This window comes from Ursus maritimus, unplaced genomic scaffold (genome assembly GCF_017311325.1).
Source record: "Ursus maritimus isolate PB19 unplaced genomic scaffold, ASM1731132v1 scaffold_6, whole genome shotgun sequence".
Lineage (NCBI taxonomy): Eukaryota > Metazoa > Chordata > Mammalia > Carnivora > Ursidae > Ursus > Ursus maritimus.
Window position 1 is genome coordinate 56,239,443 of NW_024426774.1, and position 5,577 is coordinate 56,245,019.

The 5,577-nt window shown below is 40.6% G+C and overlaps 1 protein-coding gene and 1 pseudogene across 2 annotated transcripts in view; one reads left to right on the top strand and one right to left on the bottom strand.

Moving 5' to 3' along the window:
- The window catches only part of LOC103671314 (WD repeat containing planar cell polarity effector), a 416,159-nt gene that overhangs the window by 17,057 nt on the left and 393,525 nt on the right, over positions 1–5,577 (top strand). The window lies entirely within an intron of this gene.
- Positions 3,649–5,568, bottom strand: LOC103671313 (annotated as a pseudogene).

The window sequence follows — 5,577 nt, forward strand, 5'->3', positions numbered from 1 at the left end:
TTTTTTTTTTTTTTTTAAAGATTTTATTTATTTATTAGACAGAGATAGAGACAGCCAGCGAGAGAGGGAACACAAGCAGGGGGAGTGGGAGAGGAAGAAGCAGGCTCATAGCAGAGGAGCCTGATGTGGGGCTCGATCCCACAACGCGGGTATCATGCCCTGAGCCAAAGGCAGGCGCTTAACCGCTGTGCCATCCAGGCACCCCTTTCCTGGCCACTTTACCTCTGTTTCTGTTGGTGCTGTCAAAAACCCTGTAGCGTCCGGGGTTGTGCGCCCCACAGCTGGTGTCCCAGCCCTCACTTCCATGGCCCCCACGTCTCTGTCCTTTGTGCTTCTAACACTACCAGCTGCCCCCGGTTCCCGCGCGCGCTCCCGAGCTCCCTGTTTCAGTGTGGTTCGCGTGCTCCAAAGCGCCAGTTTTCAGTCAGGTCACGCGCTCCCGAGCTCTCGGTTTCAGTCTAGTTCGAGTGTGAACTCCGGAGCTCCGGTTGTCATTCTGGATGTGCGCGCGCTCCCGAGCTCCCGGTTTTAGTCTGGTTCCAGTGAGCGCTCCAGAGCTCAGGTTACCCGTCTGGTCGTGCGCACATTCTCGGGCTCACGGTCTCAGTCTGCCCTCTCGGGGGTGCGGGTCAGCGAGTCGGCCGCCTCCCCAGTGCAGCTGCCTACTGCTTCTCAGCACCTGAGCGGGGCGGCTCCCTCCCCCTTCTGTTTATCTTCCGATATCCGTGCGCAGATTCACGGCTCCCTCCCCGCTTCATACCTCAATACTCAGAGCTGGAGATGTTCGTTTGTAGAGATCCAGATGGAAATTCTTGTGTCTCAGGCTGATTCCGTGGGTGTTCAGGATGGTCTGGTAGATATCCAGCTCACCTCAGGGGACCAGCTGAAAAAAGGGGTCCCCTACTCCTTCGCCATCTTTTCTCTGTTTGTTGACTTTGTATCCTGCTAATTTGTTATTAGTTCTGACAGCTGTTTTGTGGAGTTTTAGGGTTTTCTAAATATAAAATCATTTTACTTATTCCTTTCGCATTTATATGCCTTTTTTTCTTTTTTCTTTTTTTGCCTAATTGCTCTAAGTAGAACTTCTAGTACTATGTTGAATAGAAATGGTGAAAAGGAGGTATGTTGCCTTGTTCCTGAAGTTAGTGGGAAAGCTCTAAGATCTTCTGAGTCTTTCACCATTGAGTATGATGTTTGGTATGGATTTTTCATATATGGCTTTTATATTATGTTGAGGTAGTTTTCTTCTATTTTTAATTTGTTGAGTGTTGTTATCATGAAAAGATGTTGAATTTTGTAAACTGCTTTTTTCTCCATCAATTGAGATGATGTGCTTTTCTCCATCTTCTTGATGTGTGTATTACCTTGATTGATTTTCATTTGTTGAACCATTCTTATATTAATCCACTTGGACATGGTGTTATCTTCTTAATATACTGCTGAATTCTGTTTGCTACAACTTTGTTGAGTGTTTTTGCATCAATGTTCTTAAGAGATATTGATCTATAATTTTCTTAGAGTGTCTTTTTCAGGCTTTGGTATCAGTGTTATGCTGGCCTCTTAGAATGAGTTAGAAGATAGAAAGCTTTCCCTTTTCTTCAATTTTTTGGATAAGTTTGAGAAGATTGATTCATTTTTCTGTAAATGTTTATTAGAATTCACCCGCGACAACTGCAGGACTTTTCTTTATTGGGAGATTTTTATTACTGATTCGATCTCCTTACTAGTTATAGGTCTATTCAGATTTTCTTTTTCTTCATGATTTATTTAGTCTTGGTAGATTTTGTGTTTCTATGAATTTGTCCATTTCATCTACATTATCCAGTTCTTTGGCATACAGTTGTTCATTGTAGTTTCTTATAATACCTTTAATTTCTGTAGAATTAGTAGTGATGGCCTTCTTTTCTGATTTTGATTTTGAGTAATTTGAGTCTTCTCTCCTTTTCTCTTTGTCTAGCTTAAAAGTTTGTCAGTTTGGTTCATCTTTTCAAATAATCAACTTTTTGTTTCATTCATTTTCTTTGCTGTCTTTCTATTCTTTATTCATTTATCTCTGTCTAATCTTTATTATTTCCTTTCTTCTGCTAGCTTTGGATTTAGTTTTTTCTTTTTCTGGTTCTTTGAGTTGTAAAGTTAGGTTGTTGATTTGATATCTTTTTTTTTTTTTTAATATACTCATGAATAGCTGTAATTTCCCCCTTAGCACTCGTTTTGCTGTGTTCCATAATTTTTCACATGTTGTTTTTATTTTTGTCTCTAAGTATTTTCTAACTTCTATTGTGATTTCTTTGAAATATTGTTTACAAGCGTGTTCTTTAATTTCTACAATTTGTGAATGTGTTAGCTGGATTTTTGTTATTGATTTCTAATTTCATTTTGTGTGGCCAGAGAATAGAGTTTGTATGATATCTTTTTAAATATACTGAGACTTAATTTGTGGCATAATATATGTTGTGTCCTGGAAAATGTCCATGTGCTCTTGAGAAGAATGTGTGTGCCATTGTTTCTGGGTAGAGTGTTCTGTAATATCTGTTAGATCTAGTTTGCTTTATTGTATTAAGTAGTCTATTGTTTTAGTTATCTTTGGCCTGGCAGTTCTATCCATTATTGTGAATTGAGTATTGAAGTCTCCAGCTGTATTGTAGAGCTGTCTATTTCTCTCTTACGTTCTGTCAATTTTTACTTCATATATTTTGAGCATTTTGTGTCCTTGGGTCTTAAATGGGTCTCCTGAAGACAGCATATAGTTGGGGCATATATTTTTGTCCATTCTTTTAATCTTTGTCTTTTGTTGGAGAGTTAATACATATACATATGAGGTAGTTACTGATAAGGAGAGATTTTTGTCATTGTGTTATTTGTTTTCTATATGTCCTATAGACTTCTGGTCCCTTGTTTCTTCATTACAGTCTTCTTTTATGTTTCGTTGATTTATTTTGTAGTAAAATGTTAAATTCCATTCTCATTTTCTTTTGTGTATATTGTATAGTTAATTTCTTTGTGGTTACCATGAAGAATACATTTCACATCCTAAAGACATAACACTCTAATTTGAACTTATACTGGTTTAACTTCAGTAACATACAAAAATTCTATTACTTTATAGCTCTATCCGTACCCTTTTTGTTGTTGATGTCACATGATGACCCCAAACATAAATAATTCTAAATGTATTAGTCTCTTAAGTTATGTAGAAAACAGATTTGGAGTTACAAACCTAAGTTAACAGTAATACTAGTTTTTATACTAATAATTGCTTTTTTTTTCTTTAAATGAATTAGTCTCTTAAATCACATAGAAAACAACAAGTACAGTTACAGAACATTGTTATGTAATACTGGCTTTTATAATTGCTCATGTGTTTACCTTTATTGACATCTTTATTTCTTCATATGGCTTTAAATTCCTGTCTAGTGTCTTTTTATTTCACCTTGCAGGACTCCCTTGAACATTTCTTGCAAGGCAGGTCTAGCAGTCATGAATACTGTCAACTTTTATTTTTCCGGGAATATCTTAATTTCTCTGTCACATTTGAATGACAGTTTTGCCAAATACAGGATTCTTGCTTGTCAGTTTTTCTCATTAGCACTTTGAATATATTTGCACATTGTCTTCTAGCCTCTAAGGTTAGTTTGTTTGTTTGTTTGCTTTCTCTCATGTAATTTACTTTCTAGTTGTGAAATTTAAACAATATCGAATGTGTAGCACTTAGTACATCAGGTGGTGACAAATATTACATAGAATAATAAAACAGAAAGTGGAGGTGGGAAGTTCAGGTGCAATTTTAAGTAAGGTTGCCTGGGAAAGTCTCCCCAAGTAGGTGATAATTGAGGATAGATAGGACGGAGAAACTAAGGAATGACATATTTGGCAAGAGTCCATCTAGGGCCTTCCAGAAGACTTTGACCTGCTCAGGACTTTCATAAGTGTCTCCTTTACCTCCTTATTCCTCAGGCTATTAGATGAAGGGGTTCAGCAAGGGGGTCACCACAGTGTAGAGCACTGACACCACTCTGTCTTCCTCCAAGGACTGGCTCAAGTTACTTCGCAGGTACATGAAGATGAGGGTGCTGAAGAAGAGGGACACAGCTGTGAGGTGGGAGGCACAGGTAGAGAAGGTCTTGGCCCAGGCCCCTGCAGAGTAGATCTGCATGATGGCCCTGATGATAAACAGGTAGGACACCAAGATCACCATTACACAAACAAGCATGACAAAGATGGCAAACACAGTAATGACCACCTTCTGGGTGTAGCTGTCCCCACAGGTCAACTTTAACAGAGGGGGGAGGTCACCGAAAACAAAGTTGATCTTATTGTTCCCACAGAAGGAGAGGGTGAAGGCTGTGACCCTTTGAACAAAGGCTGGAGAAACCAGCACTGTAAGCCCAGCCACTAAGTCCCAGTGGGCCTTCTCAGTCATGATGGTAACATAAAGCAGAGGCCAGCACACGGCCATGTAGCAGTCATAGGTCATGATGGCCAGGAGGTAGCAGTTGATGGAAGCAAAGAAGGTGAAGAGGAAGAACTGAGCAGTGCAGTGGGTGTAGGACAGCACTGCCCTGTGCTCCAGCGCACAGCCAGTATCTGGGGCACGATGGTGGGAGGAGTAGCAGATGTCCACGAGGGAGAGGGGACCAGGGAACAAATATATCGAGGTGTAGACCGGCCATCCACGTGGATCAGGAAGACTGTTCCTGTGATCCTCAGCAGAGTGAGTAGATGGAAGCTCAAAAGCACCAGGAAGAGAGGAAGCCCCACTCACGATGCTCACTGAACGCAGTAAGGAAGAACTCCATCACTATGGTGCCATTCTTCCCAGCCATGCGTCCGGCAGTTCACGTGTAAGGACTGGGTGGCTCAATCAGTTAGGCATCAAGTCTTGATTTTGGCTCAGGTCACTATCTCAGCTGTGGGAGATTGAGCCCCACATCCACTCTGCACTTGGGGGTGAAGTCTGCCCAAGATTCTCTCTCGCTCCCTCTGCCCCTTCCCCACTCCTCTCTCTCTAGTCACTGTGGGCTTCTTGATGAGGCTTGCCTTCTTATTTGCACCCAACAGAATGTTGCAGGATTTATTTTCATTTGGTGCCTGTGGTTCTTGGTCTCAGCCCTCCAAAGAATGAAGAGGTAGACCAGACAAAGAGTGGTGGGCAGCAAAGCAAAGTTTATTGAGTGATAGTACAAAACTTCCGAAGAGGGAGGGAACCAGAAAGGGTTGCCCTGGCCTCCAAAGTTTCTGATGAGAAATCTGTACATAATCTTATGGAGGATTGCTCGTACATGATGACTCACTCTCTTGCTGCTTTCAAGATTCTCTGTCTTTTCAAAGTTTGATTATAATGTATGTCAGCGTGAGTCTCTTTGAATTCATCTTAGTTGGAGTTTGTTGAACTTCTTAGAAGTTTATTTCATGTCTTTTTTTAAATTTGGGAAGTTTTCAGCCAATATTGCTTCAAATATTCTCTTTCCCTTGTTCTTATTTTCTGCTTCTGAGACTCGTATGATGCATATGTTGGTGTGATTGATGGTAACCCACAGGTCCCTTAGGTTCTCTTCACTTCAGTTTTTTTTTTTTTTT